At 39.3% G+C, this 18,053-nt stretch overlaps 1 protein-coding gene across 1 annotated transcript in view; it reads left to right on the top strand.

Annotated features, from left to right (window-relative positions):
- STIM2 (stromal interaction molecule 2) overlaps window positions 1–18,053 on the top strand; it is a 1,889,444-nt gene that overhangs the window by 447,697 nt on the left and 1,423,694 nt on the right. The window lies entirely within an intron of this gene.

Below are 18,053 nucleotides of genomic sequence, written 5' to 3'. Positions count from 1 at the left end.
CTTTAGATTTTAAATATAGTATGCCATCTGGCTTTATTCATCCTATTGCCTGTAATTTTATCAATCACAATGAACCTGAAGAAAGCATTCTTGTGTATCACGGAATGTTTATAAACAACATTGCTCATCTTTTTGGTTGATATCGCTAAGGTGTTCTGATTGCGTAATCTTAAGGGCCTGGAGGTTTGGCCTATGTAAAAGAGAGAGCAGGTGCATGTTGCCATGTATGACCCAGCCTGTACTACAATTTGCAAAAAAAAAGCAATATCGTATACATTCCCAGTGTTGTTGCAAGGGAATTCTTTGGATTTGATGACATTCCTGCGATGGGAACAGTGATTGATTTATTCCTGAAGCTGTGTTTGTAATGGCTGAAATGTGATGCTAAGTTCCTGCCCCTCTGAAATGAAAAGAAATATCTATCATGTAAGAATGTTGAGAGATTGTCATCCGCTAGGAGAATATTCCAGTGCCTTTGGACACTGTTTAACAACAAATCAGTATTTCTCCCATATGTGGTTACTAAGCGAATAGGTGGTTGATTCCCTGTTTTTTTTTCTTTTTGTATCTCAAAAGATCCTTCCTCTTGAGTGTGGATACCCAATTGCTGGCATTAAGGATATTGCCCATTTTATATCCCCTATCTTTGAACCTTGCCGTTAAATCATCCTTAAAATGTTCATATGTATTGGGATGTGAACAAATATGCTTTATCCTTAGGAACTGGGATTTCAGAATATTCCTAGAGATGTGTGGTGTGTGAAGACTGGAGGCATGGAGAAGAGAGTTATATTGTGAGTATTTCCGATAAACCTCCATTTCTAAAGTATGGTTGGCATTCCTGGTGACCAGGACATCCAAATAAGTAATTTGGTGAGAATTATAATTAACTGTAAAATGGATGCCCCATTTGTTCTCATTAAGGTATCCCACAAACTCCATGAAATATTCCTCATCATATCTCTGTACCATCCAACAGTCGTCAAGAAAGCGTCGCCAAATGTCAATTTCATCTAAGTAGATGTTGTGCATGTTGTCATATATCAGAAATTTCTCCACATGGGCCATAAACAAAGCAGCATAAATGGGGTTAAAAGATGCCCCCATTGCTGTGCCCTGAAGCTGCCAATAGCATTTGTCCTGGTAATAAAAAACGTTCTTAGTTAACACGTGTTCCGCAAGGCAGATCAGGAAGGTATTAAAACCTGGAGGATAGAGTTCTGACTTGTAAAGCCAATATTCGAGTACCTCTAATCCCACCCAATGTGGAATGTTGGTATATATTGCCGAGACATCCAGAGTGCATAAAAGAAATCCTGGTTCCAGCTGCATATCTGAGACAATTTGGAGGAATTCTGTGTTATCCTGAATTCTTGACCGAACCCATCTGAGTAGGGGCTGTAGATGTTGCGTGAGGAATTGTGAGGCAGGGGTTTCCGTAATTGAGCTTCTTCCCGAAACAATGGGCCTGTCTGGTGGATTGTTCAGATCCTTGTGTATTTTATTGAGGAAGTAGATGTACTGGCTCATAGGGTCTGATACTGTCAAATGATATATTGTCGTGTCAGAAATAATACCCCCCTTAGCTGACCACAGAAAATGGTCAATCTGTTTCTTAAATCTAAATGTAGGATCCAGTGGCATGCAGGTGTAATGTTGCCCATCGTTAAGTTTTCTGTTAACTTCAGCATCGTATTGTGTCCAATTCATCATGACCACAGCCCCACCCTTATCAGCAGGTAAAATGACTAGCTCCTTATTATTTTCTAATTCCTGTAAAGCCTTGATTTCGATCTTTGAGAAGTTGTTGGCTTTACATTGGAATTCCCTGGAATGAAAGTGTAAATCCTTCAAAATGGATGCTTGAAACATTTGTACATTTGGATGCATAGGGGGTGTGAAATTAGATTTATGGTATTTAAAGCCCCCTTCATGTTCATGGTTATCAGATGACTGAAAAAATAACCTTAGGTTAAGCAATCTACAGAAGGATATAATATCCTGTGCAAGAGTATCCTCAGAAACAAAGAAACCAGGTATAAAATTCAAGCCTTTATTCAATATTTGTGTTTGAGTATTAGACAAAGGTACTGTGGAGATATCCAACACATTGTTGTTAGTAATTACTTCTGAATTATTAATTTGAGTAATCCTTCCATATTTTCTACCCTTGGAATGTTTTCCCCCTAAAGGGGTTTGAGTGTTACCTTGCTTGGACAAGGGGGAGTCTGGGCCATGCTGTGTGTCAGGGTCAGTGGCTGATGATGATGATTCTTCCCCAGATGTATCAAAGCTGGAGGAACTGGATTTTTTTTAGGATCGACCTAAGTCGCTTCCGACTGCCCACTTTCCTACCATCATTTTCAAACCTGACCTGTTTGTTATTACTGAAGGGATTGCCCCTATCATAATCTGCTAAGTCTCTCTGAAATTTACGCATCTTTCTTGCCTTAAGCTGCTGTTCAAGATTGAGAAGATCCTTGCTAAGTTTGTTGAGGCATGTGTCATATAATGGCTGCCATTCAAATGTCTGGGTTTCTTCACACAACCTGGTTACTTCAGCTGTATCTGTACCTGTAATGTGGTCATAATGGGAAGCCAAGACCCCCACAAACCCCATGGAGGCTTGTTGTTGGGCTGTGGCCCACTGTTCTGCTAATTTGGTGTCAGTCTTACTTATCAGAGGTTTTATGCATAACCTAAGACCCCTTGGCGCTATTCCCTTAGTTGTATAGGCCTTAAACAATTTTGAATGCCACACAATGGTCCATAAGGATCTCATAGATTTCGTTAACTATTGAAAATGAGCCTCACACGTACTCTCCGGTACCAAGGAGCTTGAACCATTATTAGGGTTACTTGTTTGACCCAAAACAAAAAAACCCAGATCATCATGCTCTGCTGATAGTCCCTGTAATATTCTGGTCAAAACCATGGAGAGTAGGTGTCCAATAACAGTTATGTGTATGCTAAATATATTTATGGGATCCGTACAGATCCCCAAATGCACTTTCCACCGAAGCAGAAATCACTGAGTATACTTCACTGAAAGTGCTGTTCACTGAAGCAGCACCTTTGGAGAAGTATGCTCGTTGTGCCTGTCATGCGGATAAGGGAAAATTCCCTTTTCCCCACTGTAGTGTGACCTCGGTGTGAGAATATTAAAGTAGGGGGGTGTGGGGGGTGCAGGGAGGCTTGCCCCCTGCATAGAAGTAGGTTTAATGTTGTATTTGTTTTTTTTTAAACATACTTTAATATATATATATATATATATATATATATATATATATATATATATATACACACACACACACACACACACACACACACACACACACACACATACATACACACACACACATACATACAAATTGTATATATATTTTAAATATAAACGTGTGTCAACAGACCAGTGGCACCTAAATGATCCCAATATAGATGCTAATTATGAAGGCTGAATAGCCAAAAAATGTAAGAGATGAAAAAGATATATAAAAATTGCGTGAGCCCAGAAATGTGTATACACCTAAAAAAGTATAACCCAAAAGAAATGAGCAAGGGCCCAGCATGTAATATTAGCCACTAATAATGGTGAGATCAAGAAATGAATCCTGTTGGATTCCTTAAAATAATTTGGTAAAGACTACAGCAATGCTATGTTCGTTTGTACAAAACCCACAAACCTTCCGTAATGAATTCCATAACCCAGAAATGGACCAAAATAGCCCTTGCTAAATAGACCTTGAACTAGAATCTTTTCAGGTTCAAAATAACCTGATACATCTTGAGGATAATGTCACCATTAAAGAGAAAAATATAGCAATGCTATGCCCATTTCTCAGTTTATAATATTAATCTCTTCCAAAAATTAAATGAACAATGATAGCCCTTGCTGTGTCATAAATTGCCAATATATATAAGGCCCTTAAACAAACAACCACTAAATAAAGTATGACGAAATTAACATGTCTGGATTCAAGCAATAGTTCTCTTGGTGTTGTAAATTCAGTTCAACAAATCGGTAAGCATTGCATTTGTTTGTCACACATGGAGTTGTCATAACATAACCATAAAGTTCACCAGACCCCTAGGTATAATCACCAGGTATCAACAATATGCTTCTACAATAGATAAAAAAATATATAATAAACAGTAATTCCTGTGTGTCCTAAAGAAGGAGTAATAAGGACAGCCAATTGGCTTGTTAGTAAAGGGCTGGAACTGGAAAACACTACCAAGGTCTAACCCCAGTATGTGGCACAAACACTAATTATGTGTATGATATGAGCCAACAGTATGCAAAATTAACAACAGTTTTCCCACCTGAATATTTTTAGAGTGTAGAGCAAAATAATATTCCCTGTAAATGCCTACATCAAAAATATATAAGGGATAGTGTCCTAATTCTGCTTAGACCCAGTAGGGAAAGGTGTAGTCCCAACTCAAAATCAGACTCTAGGAGCCCCTCAGCTGATATTAATGGCTTTAGTAATTATATTCTCACTGACCAGCTTTAAAATATTATCTGTTAATTGGTAATCACAACCTGTTCATGTATGAAAATGTTCCTTGATCAAAGGAATGTAGCTACAGAATGTTAAACACTTTCCCCATATCCATATGCAGTTCAGTAAATTCCCTCCAAAAGTAGTTTTAACAAAACCAAAATCAAGGCAGTATGTCTTTACCAAACAAGATCAAGGCACATGCAAAGCATCTCACAAAGAAAATTTGAATCTAAAATAAGTGTGCTCTTCAGTTAAACATTTCGAAAGCTACAAAATATATATTAGAGCAGGAGACAAGTTGAAGACTGAGCGCCATATGTTTTTCCCTCTCCTCCTACGACTGTATCTAACATATTTGTCTTTCTACCTTACTAGTCTATTTATTTCTCCATACTTCCTGCTGAGTGTGTAGACACCAAGGAGGGGGGTTGAAAGATGGGAATAGGACTGTCATATGGTGTGAGGTGGGTTGATTTTGTTCTAATCCCACCCTCTGATGTCTCTCTGCATGCACTTCTGAACAGGGACCTGTTATACTAACCTTGTACCATGTGCATGCTTCATTACACTTGCCAGCAAGTATTAGAGCATGCATTTCTTGTCTGACTTGAGCGACTGTCCTGTGTACCACCTCCTGTCTTGACAACCAACCTCTCCAGGTGTTAGTCTTGATAACAACCAGAGGTACCTGCCTTCCTACTTCATAATGGGTGAACCAGTGATTGATTCATGCTCTCTGCTGCCTCTGGTTGGATTATCCATTGTGGCAGTTGCTGGTCTAATCCCAGGCTGCCTGGTTCACACTCATCAACCTGTGCCACAGAGTCATTAGTAAACTCCATATTTATATTTGGAAAAGTGCCTCTTGTTTAGGTTACTAAAGCTCCTCCTTACAGACCTGAGACAATTTTGTTTTTCTCCAAGACCCTTTTCTACTTCAGTATCTGGGCCTTCTTCCCTGCTTAAGTTGCCCACTTCTCCTGTGATTTGACAGACCCCTGTCATACTGAAAATTGATAGACGTTCATGGCAGCCATTGGAACGCTGGTGATCCGGGATGTGATCAGATGTCAGACACTGTCTAGATCAGTATTGGCTCTGTTTGATGTCTGTACACAGTTTTCAGTCTGACACATCTCAGAAGTCATCACAGTTAGTGTCAGTCCCAGGACTGACAAGGAAGGCACGCAAAACATGTCACAAAGAAACCGAATCCCTCCCACATTGACTTATATGATGTTTCTCTGATTTCAGCTCACTTGGCATCAGCTAGACTGATATCTGTTTGCAGATAGCTGTGTTTAAATCTGCTGTGCAAGATGTCATCCCTCTGACTCAGTTTTTCCGGCTGGCAGAGCTTTCTCAGCAGTGGCTTGCAATGCAGATCACTGATTTTTTTCTTAGCAGTAGATGCATCCTGGCAGTTTCTTGCCGCCTTAGTCATCCATCTCAATCCACATCTCCCTTGAGATTCTCACTGCCCCAGTCTGTGGTTCGTTTTGACACTGTTGTGCCTATAAACCAATCAGTCCAGTTGAGGAAAGGGCAGAGTTTTATGCACAGACTCTATAGAATGCAGTGAAAAAGACTGCAGAGTTGAAACATATACTCCCTTCAGCCTATAAACAAATTAAAAAATATATATTGATTATGAATAAGTAGTCCATTACCATACCTCACCACTTGATGATCCTAACGCCAGAGAAGTTCTAAAATTATTGTAGAAGAGAGTGTTTGGACTCTTCCCTTCAAAATAAGGTCACGGAAAGCCAGTAGTACAGAAGATCAATTTTCCTGTGTAGCTGCATCCTTAATGGGCACGTAGCATGGTATTATTACCTGTGTTTGAGAGCATCCTGTTTTGGCGTGAGCTCTGCATCTAGGAAGGAGTTACATATATTAATTACAGCCTGCTAGAGAGCATTCATTGGGGGAAGAGAGTCCTAAACCAGTTGCCTACCCCCCCCCCCCCCCCCACCGACCAGGAATTTCTAGCTCTGGGTAAACTGGGAAATTGTGTGATTGCATCATCCACTCTGTCAATAGGGGTGTTGAACTACTTTTTTTTAAATGCTGTACTTTCAGTCTAACTTTTAAGATGAGGTATATAGCATTCCACAGAGGAAATGGGCTGCCATTGAATATAAAAAAGGATTAAGATGTAGACTTCAGTTACTTCTTTGATTGGCATCTTGATTGTTTCTGTCTCATATAATTTGGTTTTTCATAATTGCAGTTTGAAGTTCATCAATTTCTGTCATAAGGTTTGCCATTTTTTTCTCATTATTTTTAATTAACAACTGCATTAATTCAGTTATTTTTTCTACACTTGAGAAAATATAATAAATTACTTTTTATTTTCATTCTTGTGCAGTCTAGCCTTGCAGCATTTTTCTTTATTAAGTAATTTTTCGTTGCTCTGCCTTTTTTTTTTGGTTATGAGAGTGTTCACAGGAATTGTTTGCTAGTTATGAAGAGAATAAGAAGGCTGCATCTAACCAGCTGCAAACATCACCTGAAAAAAGATAACTGACCATGTTGATACAGTTACCTGTCTTACAAAAAAGATGGATATCATGTTAACTACAGTATCACCGAGCATGGTTGAAATGTCACCGCCATTGCCAGTGAATTCTATGGTTATGAATTCTAACATTATGGCAAATGGTCAACCTGGTGGTAGTAGTAAGGATAAAACTTTTAAAGTGAAATAAAATGGGGGAGCCAATAATGATGAAAAGTTTAAAACAAAGGTCAGTAGTGGAACTAATAATGAAGAACTATGGAGAAGTAGTGGTGATACTTGTGTAGATAATTCTAAGAACATTACTATAGTATTTCACAGTTAGATTAACAACCAGAATTGGGCTCATATAAAAATTATTTTAAACATCTTGAGGGCATACCAGATAAGATTATGAAAATTTCCAGTTGGGCAGTGTCTTTTTGAAAGAAACTATGAAAGTATGGCAGGTTACGAAGGGATTATGAATGTGGAAGTATCTCAATGAATTAACACCTGGGTTAACTCGGAGAATTGATTGAACTTTTTGCTAAGAGAGGTATTGAATTAATGCAGTTGTTAATCAAAGATAACGAGAGAAAGATGGTATACCTTATGGCAAAATCGATGAAATACAAACTGCATTTACAAATTACCTTTTATTTTCTACACTTTAGAAATTACTTTTTATTTTAGTTCTTGTGCAACTTGTATGTGTGGCATTATTATTAAGTGATTTTTTTTTTTGCCGTTTTACTTTTTTTGGTTACATATTATTTGGTTGTTAGATCTACCGAGGTGGTAGGACCTGGCATTACCATCTGATGGCAATCCTGTTAGATATGCCAAGATGGTAGAATCTGGCATAACCATCTGATGGCAATCCTAGCTCCACCTTATTGTTTTAGGAGGGGATGTCATAGCAGCCTTTAGACACTCACCCTTTAAGTGACCCTTGCTTGTTGGTCCACAAATTGATGAAACCCTAAAGTCAGTGAAGGAAAATTGGCAAACATTCACTGCTGTGAATGTGAAATTTCACTTTCCACAGTGTTCCTTCACAAGGCCATTGAGGAGTTGGCAGAGACCATGGGTCTACAGAAACCCACAATATCAGCAGCAGAAATCTTTTGGGACTCAGATTATCTGCTGAACTGGCTCCTAACAGGGACATTGATCTAGTGGCTGAGGTCCTCAGTGATTTTCAGGAGGTTACAAGCAACCCTGGAGCAACCCCATTCTCATCTCTACCACCCCCAACAGAAGATGTCCGCCTCTATGTACAGCTGTTCAAAGTTACCACTTTGGTATAAGTAAGGGAAGTTATAGCTAACTGTTGTTGTGTAAAATGGTTTCTACTCCTGCCTTCTCATTTTCTCCTTGCCAGGTGTTCCTCCATGACAGATGGCTGCAAAGGAGGAGGTGCAGATTTTCCTCAAGAATGGAGAAATCCAGTAAGACCACTGAAGACTTTGATATTATTTCAGAATATTTGTAATTCCAAAGAAGATGCAACATCTCAGTTCCTTAATGGATTTCAGCAGGTTAAGTACCTTCATCCACCAAGAGTCCTTTAATGCAGTAGCCTTAAGTCTTGCCTCCTCTACTCTCCAGAGGATAGTCAATATCCTCTTTTGATCTTCAGGATGCTGTTTTACAAATAAAGATAAAAAGGGGGTCAAGAAATGTAATTTTTTATAGAAACCATTGTTAGCCAGTTTCTTGAACATTTCTCTTCATGCTTCCTTCCTCCCTCTGCCAAGACTTTTCACAAAGGTATGTCAGCAGTAACCACCTTCCCAAATTTACAAGGGACTGAATTGTTTCCTTGTTTGGAAGACTGCTCCTAGTGGCCAATAACCAAGATAGTGTATCTGACACATGAAATCTCTGTCCCACACAGTTTCTTCCTTAAAGTGTATTGGTCACTTTCAGAAGCATCCATGTTTAACAATTAATTGCATTTCTTGCTAGAATTCTCATGTTAAAGTTGCAAGTGATTTTGCAAAAAAAAAAAGAAGATTGAGTGTGGTGTTTGATTTTTTTTAATTTCACTGTTTACTCAGGTTTTTCTTTATAGTCACACCCACAAAATGAGTCATGGTAGGTTCTAGGCAGTGATTTACATTTGGCTGCAAATTTATTTACCTTAGTTGAGTAATCTCTTGCTTACATTGGGGTTTCACTACTACATCTTCATGTGTGTTAATTTTCAATGTAAGATGTTCCACCTGAACGAGCTAGTTACCAAATTGTGTTTCTAGGAAATAAGAAGCCACTAGTGATGCATTTATCATAGAAACAATGTAGCTTATATATAGGTTTAGGTAGTGAGACATTTTGGGTTGAGTCTTTCATGATGTCATGGCAGGGATTTTCAGATCTGAGAAGAAAATTAGGGCTATCCTAATCAACAAAATAAAATGCATTAGTAACACTTTCTGCATCAAAAGCTGCATAATTTGGTATTGTGTATGGTAGAGGTCATATTCAACCCGAGGTTTGTTTCTTAAACTTACTTCAGAACATGAATAATACACCTTAAGACCATTGTGAACTATGCAGTTTTACCTAACCTGAACACAACTCTGAGTTTCATAAGTGGCTCCCTAGATACCAGGACATTTGAGGCACTTTTTTTCTGTTTGGGAGAATGTCGTATAGTCTAGCCACAGTCCTTTTGTTACATAAGCCACCTTTAGGCAGCCTGTCTCTTAGTACTGTGGGACTTATAACAGCTTTGATTATAATCGACTTACATTACATGAGGGCATTTCCATGGGCTGTCAAGATACAGTGGTCCTAAGATTTACACCTTTACGTAGTCCAATCAAGGCTTCCACATTATTTAAGACACTGCTGTGTTGGTGTATTACCCCAACTAATCTTTAGGTATGTAGACCCTTTGTGGAGCCACTACCCAAAATGACACTCACAGTGGTTATGCCCTGCCTGAGATGATGGTGATTACAAGGCTAATGATCTCAGGGGTCTTTTTAAGCCTAGCCATGCTTCCCAATTGTATCAGACAAATTTCGATATCTTAGGGTTATTTTAAGTGGGTATGGGTGGTCAAGCATGCATACACTGCCCCTGTCTAGTACAGACATAGGTGTCAGACCAGGGGTAAATTTCCGATTCTCCATCCTGTAAGGCTCCACATAAAAAGTTGTTCTTAGGGATCAGATCATCTTCAGTGAACCCTTAGAACAAACCTTGACTGTTCAATCGGCACAGAGCCCTCAGAATGACCCAAATTGTACTGCACAAGTAAGGCCAGAGTATTTTCCTTTTTCAGGGATAGACAGGTGGTTTTACTGCTACATTTTCCCCTTTCTTGATGGGGCTGGGAGTCGTCTTTTCCCATTCTGTATCTCAGCAATTTTAAAAAGCACATCCAGTAAATCATATTTCAAGTGATGGCTGTTCAGAGGATCATGTCTTTATTTTCACAAGACATCACTGTGGTGTTAGTGGCTCATGTGGATGCTTTGACACATCATTGTCTGGAATTTGTATAAGAGGTTCCTTTGGTTCACTTCAGTGCAGAGTGTTACCATTTAATTTCCCCGTCTTTACCCATGATATGTACTAAGGTATGGGAAGTGGTAGAAATGGCCTTGAAGAAAAAGGACCATTATGTGTTTCCACTTGGATGGCTGACTTCTGGTTTATTTATTTAACATTTGTTAACCAGATAAGTTAGCTGGTCTGAGCACCCTTTTCAGCCATGACCTGGGCCATGAGCCAGGGGCGTCAAACTCAATCACATAAGGGGCCGAAATAAAAACACATAGGCTAAGTTGCGGGCCACATTTTTTATTAATTTTTTTTTATTAAGATATATCTATATATCTACTAAGACTAGTAGAAATAAAGATAATTCATCATCTTGAGAGACCATATCTCATGCCATCCTGGTGCATTAAATTCCATCAGCGCCATCACTGTGTGCCTTAGGTTAGGCAAGGGCTTTCCTTTTCAGAGGGTGCCTTTTTGAAGCAATGCATGCTATAGGTGTGCGAGCAGGTGTGCCCCGACCAGATGTAGACTTTCCAAAACGTCAGTTTATCAAGAAATACCATTGCAGATAGAGTTTGAGATCTTGCAGGAAATCTAACAAAACAGCTGGCTGAAGAGGCATGCAGTTATCTAGCTTTTTCATTAGATGTCGATGAAAGCACAATACTGATACAGCGCAGTTGTCCATCTTTATATGAGCAGTGAAGACAGACCTCTCTGTCACTGAGGAACTCTTGGGTGTAGCTGCAATGCATGGGACGACAACAGGGAAGGAAATTTTTGAGGCTATGGAGACGTCCATAAGTAATATTAATTTACCCTGGGAAAAGTTGGTGAGGCTAACTACCGATGGCACACCTGCAATGTGTAGAGGAAAAAAAGGTTTGGTTGGACTAATGAAGGAGAAAATGCTAAATAATGAGTGCCACACACATCTGATTACTTTGAAGAGGCTGTTGCTTTATGTCCTGCTGACTTCTAATTGCTCCTCTTTGCATACTTTTACAGTATCCTTTTTCCAATGTTGTGTGAGAGATCCAATACCACCGGCATTTGGGCGTGAGTGTGTGTGTTTGTATGTAGACTCCCTATTGAAATGATGGTGCTCAGAATGCTGAGTGCCAGAAAGCACGTCCCCCACACCCCCTGAACTCAAATATACAAACTTCAAGATCGCCATATCTGGAGAAAAGGGAATATTCTGAGAAATGGTATCTTGGACTTGGTATATGTAAGTCTGTCCTTTTGGCCATTCAGCCTTCATATTTAGGAACTCACTCTAGTGGGTTCTAACATTTGAAATGGTTAGTGTATACCATATAGGCTTGTATGTATGTACATATCTGCGTGAGCATGCATTGTTTTGGTGTGGGTGTGCGCACTTGCGTACGTGCATGTGTGTGTGTGTGTGTGTGTGTGTGTGTGTGTGTGTGTGTGTGTGTGTGTGTGTGTGTGTGTGTGTCCATGCATGCAGATATGCAGTATGCAAATGAAGCAAATTCTTGAACTGCCTCCACCTCTGTCTGTGGCTTTTGACTACTGGTATCACGTTACAGTGCTAATAGTGTTGAACGTTATCAAGTGTTTACTGAACTATCTACACTTCTGTATCAGATCATTGACAAATATCTTTATCAGTTTTTAAGTGACTTTTGTCTTTCAGATTTTTTTTCATGTAAATTAACAGCTAGGCTGTTTTTTTATCATTAACCAGAGCAGTTTGCAGGTATTGTGTCAACATACTAGCTGAAAGGAGCTAACCTACAGTGCATGCTGCCTGGGTCCCAGCTATGTTTATGGTCCCTACAAAATATGCCTGCATTTAATACTGCAGGAATGAAGGAAAAAGAAAAACATTTTTCTTCACTCCTTGTGAGTTAAAACAGAAATATAAGAAAATAATAATTAAGTAAAAGTAAATGCATAGTCCTCAACTGGAATGGAAATCCTGAAAATTATATTAGGAGAAGGGTGAGCTTTAACATGGAGTGGGTGCCACGTAGGAAACTCAGCACACTAAATCCTCTTATTTCTCAGGTACTGCTAAGTATTTGGTGCCGAACTGACAGATGATCTAAACACTTTCCAAGACCTAGAAGCAGTGACCTCTGCAGGTTTTCACTCCTGGAATGCCACTCATGATTAATGAATATTGTTGTTTATCCTTAACTACAAAGGAAATGTCCTTTTCCTGTTTTAAGTATGCAGTCATCCCAGTGACTGACTGGTGTGTATTCAAGTTTCAAAATAATGTCAGCTTGTGACAGAGAAAGTGTCATCTCTGGTCTTGACCACTGACTGTGACCAGCAGCTGGTCAAGCAAGGTCAAGGCTAATGAAGGGTCAGACAGTAGAATAACAGCTGTCAATTTTGCGTAAGGAATATTAGATGCATTATTGGTATGTCTTAATGAAGAATTATAATATAAATGTGTGGACTGAGCAGCACTGATAAAGATCAGCAGTAGTTTTAAATAAATATAATAGAACAAGAGGAGAAGCTGTTCCAAAAATAGTTTTTTCATCAAGCCAATAAGAGAGAAGAAGTAAGTAATATCTTCCCCTGAATTATGTTGTGTAGGGATTCTCTTAAGGCAGACTAGATTCCCTTTTCCATATGCACTGGAGTTTGATTTGATGTCTTCTACATTTAGTGTTATTTTCTGTCTGTAAAGAATGCAGTTTGAACAGTCTAAGGATACCTGCAATATACTGAAACACTGCATAACAGCAGAAATGTGCAAAGCACTTGAGTATAGTGGAGGAGGCATGTTTTTTAACAGAACAAGTACTGAAGTGTCCACAGGATTGCAAGGAGGCAGAGAGCCAGCAAATAATATTGTGGACCTCAGCAGTCAGGATACTGGTGGGAAGGTTTAGGGGAAGCTGCAAAAAAAAAAAAAATAGATCACAGTTGAACAGAAAAGCTGACACTATTTTGTGTGATTCTGTTAAAAACTAGAGTTTGCTTGCTTCAAAAAACACAGAAGACAGTTTGACTGTATAAAGGAAAAATGCTCTATCTTTCCTAAGGAGGAAATAATATGATTGTGAGATGTGAGGAGATAAAGGAAATCTCCTGAAAGGATTTACAAAGCAAGAAAACTTTTGAAAGAATCGGTTTTCAATTCTGTTTCATCTCAAAGGCACTTTTATCTTTATTAAGATGAATGAAAGAAACTTTGAAGTCTACTCTGAAACTGTTTAGGCATGCAACAAAATTTGGAATAAATATAGTCAGCATAAACATGGATGGCAATGTTATTATATTGTCACAGTTACGAGTAAGGGGGAAGGGACAGTATTACTGAAGAATTAAAGTGTCATCTTAATGAAAGATTCTGTTTTTGGTTTTGGTTGGAAAAAATAAAATGTTATGCATATCAGTCCAGTAGCAAGGAAAAGCATATAATGGACAGTGAGAATATTTGAGCAGGTATTTTGCACCATCTCAAAACTTGTGTGGTCTCATAGTTAACATATTTAAGTAAGGGAGTATTGGGAGTGAGGGGTTTTCCTCTGCAAAAAAAAATGTTTTTTATGTTTTGCATTTTTATTGGTAACTATTATAACCCAGATGAGATGGAAACTGCCATAGTGATGTAATTTTGTTTTCAAGCCAATATCTGCGGTGGTGCAGCGGTAGTGTTGTTGCCTCACAGCAAGAGGTTCTCCCGTTCGATTCTCGGCTGGAGTGCGGGGAGTGCCTTCTGTGTGGCGTCTGCATGTCCTCCCTGCGGTTGGGTGGGCATTCGAAAGACATGCGTAAATGGGCGTGCCTTCGTTGAAGGTTGAACTTCGAGCTGGCACCTCGGCGTTCGTGAAAATCTACTGCCAATCATTAGCAGACCGGAGTTCCGCTGTGGCGATCCCTAACCGGGAAAAGCTGAAAGACAACAGCAGCAACATTCATTTGTAACACAATGTTGTGTTTTGTCCTTATAAGATTGCATTAGAGTAGGAGACATTTTCTTTGTTCTATTTTTCATTTGCACTTGAGTACTCTCATATTTTTTCTGTCTTGGTTGCAGCAAGATTATTTAATCATTTTTTATTTGTTTTCATTTTCTTCCCTAATTTTGGTTAGTATTTTTGAATATTAGGATGGAAAAGAGCAGATAGCGTGTAATTTTGCTCAGACTCAGAATTGTAATTCCAGCGTACAATTTTAATTGATATGTGAAGCTGGCATCCGAATTCTGAAGGCACATTTTAAGGGACTGACTTGACTATATGTCCTGGTTTCAACATTACTTATTGCTGTTTTTTCTGAATGCTGTAAATGTCTTAAATGTAACCATCCCTCCCTCTACTCATGAATTTGCTTCAGTCAAAGAATACTTATGTGATGTAAGAGATAATATAATTTATCATAAGGAGTAAATATAGAATTTGACAGAAAACCAGAATGATGTACAGGGATACAGGGATGCTGTGGCAGATGTCAAAACGGAGACAACTTTGTGGTACAGGGGGTGGGTAAAGCCCTGCCTGTGATGTAGATGACCTGGGATTGACTTGTGTCTTGAGTTTGGGAGAGCTAGCTGGGAAAATTAGACCGAGAAGTCTGAGTTTTGCTTTGACAACCTGTGGAGAGGAACATGGAGGCTAACTATCACAACGTTGTAGTATGTGGCTAGGGTCATGTGTTTGACTGTGCTAAGCAGAATTAAGTACTGCAAGCATCACTGAGCATGTGTGGAAGTATGCAAATGCTTCAGGGTATAGTATAGAATGCCTTGACATTGATAGACATGGTTGTGTAGCCACCATGAGATGAGGTTAGGATGGAAAACAGTGTTGGGTAGGTGATAGCCTCACCATGACTATATCTTATTGTCATAATCTGGGAATGAGTGAATGGGCTCAGTAGTAGTGAGGTGTGAATTTGGCAGACACAGGGACAAAAAGGAAAATACAAAGAAAATAACACCAGATTTTGCACATGTTCAGAATGATGTGCAGAGAGACTGCAGAGTCAGAGGCAGAAACAAACACAGTATTCAAGAGATGCACATACACAATTTCACTGGAGACAAAAAATCTTGCATATACCAATAAGGTTGTCAAGAATATACACACACTACATCCATCACACATAGACCAACTTATGTTGAGACACTAAAAAGCAGTTTTCTCAAACCTCAAAGACCTCTTAAGCATAGTAACAGCAACGCCTATCCTCAGTAATCTCTAAAGCACTCACCAAAAGTAACGCCAGACACCGTATATACGGCTATACTCAGTAGAGCCCAAGAGCAAAGCCCATAAAGCAAACAAACACAAGCAGCCCCCCCCCCAAAAAAAAAGAAAATGCTAAAGGTGTTAACTGCTAAATACTGTGAGCCTAAACATGAAATTTCACACCCTACAAGCTCTCCTCACTCTGCAGAATACAGACATCTGTGCCATTACCGAGACTTGATTTAAATCCACAGAAAGTACTCTGGCAGTGCAAGGCTTCATTGCCTTCCACACAATTTGACCATCAGCCACACAGATAGGGACAAAAGGTAGAAGAGTCTTGATCTGCATTAATAACAAGTATATCTATAGGCTTGTTAAACAGGATGATATCCTGGAGTTTATCTCTGTGCAAGTCATCATAAATAAAGTCCCATAGCATGTCCTAGCAAGCTATTGGCCTCCCACTATGCCCCAAAAATCTCATAGCTTGTACCTGGACCTACTGGAGACACCTTTAAAGAAAATACTCAATTCATGGGAAACTTTAACAACCTTTCTATAGACTGGGAAAAATATACACTGACTCAAACTCGCAGGCACAACAATTCCTGAATTTTATTAATACAAATACCCTTGATGAGATAGTGTGTACACCCACTAGAGGTTCAAACATGCTGGACCTGGTACTCACCAATATGGGAGAGCGCTGCAACCCCCCAGTGTTACATTCTCACTGGTGAGGTCAGACCACAAAAATATTTCCTTTGAAATAAAAATCAGCTTATTAACCACAGCAAACCGTGTCATAGTTAGGAGCTATTCCAGAGCAAAGTGCATCCTAACCCCAAGATCACAGCAACCTATGAGGAATTGTTCACAGAGACCCTACACAACCATGTCAATGGCTGTATAGAGATTGCTGTATCTACTAGAAATAAGCCCAAAACAAACTCTAAAAGCAAACCAAAGTAATGGAATCCTAAACTCAACAGGGTATATAATAAAAGCAAAAAAGTCATGGCTAAAATTGGGAAGAGCAATTCCCTGTAATAATAACAACTGTCTAATTAAACTAGACAGGAAACTAAGAGAAGTAATCAAGTCCAAGAAGGCCATTCACGAGGTCAAGATAGCCTAACAGTCTAAAGACAACCACAAGGCCTTCTACAGCTTTGTCCACAATCTTTTGTACAGGAGAGCTCCAGATGTGTAAGTGTGCATGCTAAGATTGCTATGCATAAGTGCACATTTCAATAATTGGAATTTGAGCAGGGTGAAGCAGAGCCTTACCACTCTGCTCACTGCCATTGTAGGTAAGTTGTGAAATATGTGAGTGTGGATGTCCGTGTATCACTGTACAGGTTAGTACTGGGATAGTGTATGAGTGGGTCAGTGGTTGTCGGGGCATCAATGCCTGTTGTGGGTATGTGTGTGTGTATTGAGGGAATGTCACTGCCATTGTGTGCCCTTCATACAAGGCATCCTAGGATCCAGTTGTGATGGACTTTTTGCATATCCATAAAATGAATTACAGCAGAACCACTAGATCCAAAAATTTAAAATTTTGCTTGCGTTATAAATAAGACACACTGGCCAGACAGAGATGTGTGTCAGAAGATCCTCATGCTGTGGAACAGGCTGCCCATCCATGTGAAGCAGAGTCCATTTCTAACCCTTTTTAAGCGTAACTGTGACCAATAGATGGGAGATCAGAAATTCACCCCAGGTCTGGTCCCCATGTCTGTGACAGAGGCAAACAGTAACTGCCCAAACTAACATACCCCCCTCCCCATAACCTTTAGAAACTTCCTAGCTAACATACCCCTTCCAAATAAACGCCAATGATACGCAAGGACTCAATTGGGTTGGGTTGCACAGCTCGGCTTATAAAGGCCCTGGTGGTCGGTAGCCTGGTATATACCGATGAAGCTGTGAAATGGAGTGGGTCTTAACTCGTGTATATGTAGTGCTCTTGAGGTTAGATTAAAGGGAAAGAAAATCACTTTCTGATGACATTTGGTTGAGATTGTTATGTAAAGTCCGGTGTGTTTGCAATATACATCGATTCACATCTTTTCCATAAGTGCTAATTCTTAATATCTGTCAACACAAATATTCCTGTCTGATTACATCATTTCTAATAAAACTAGTTTGTGTAGATTCCCTTGATTTATATGGTCAATTAGAAGCAAAATCCATAAGTAACAGAATTCTGTGTATCCTACCCCTACTCAGATTCTATACTCTGGTTTTATCACTTGTTTTGTGTTAACTTAATTTGATAGTTCTTTCACCCAAACTTATGTACTAAAATCCCACTTTTGCACTGTTTTG

The sequence above is a fragment of the Protopterus annectens genome, chromosome 2.part1, assembly GCF_019279795.1.
Source record: "Protopterus annectens isolate FY-2018-M chromosome 2.part1, PAN1.0, whole genome shotgun sequence".
Classification (NCBI taxonomy): domain Eukaryota; kingdom Metazoa; phylum Chordata; order Ceratodontiformes; family Protopteridae; genus Protopterus; species Protopterus annectens.
Note: the sequence above shows the minus strand (reverse complement) of the source record. Positions and strands in the feature narration are given on the sequence as shown.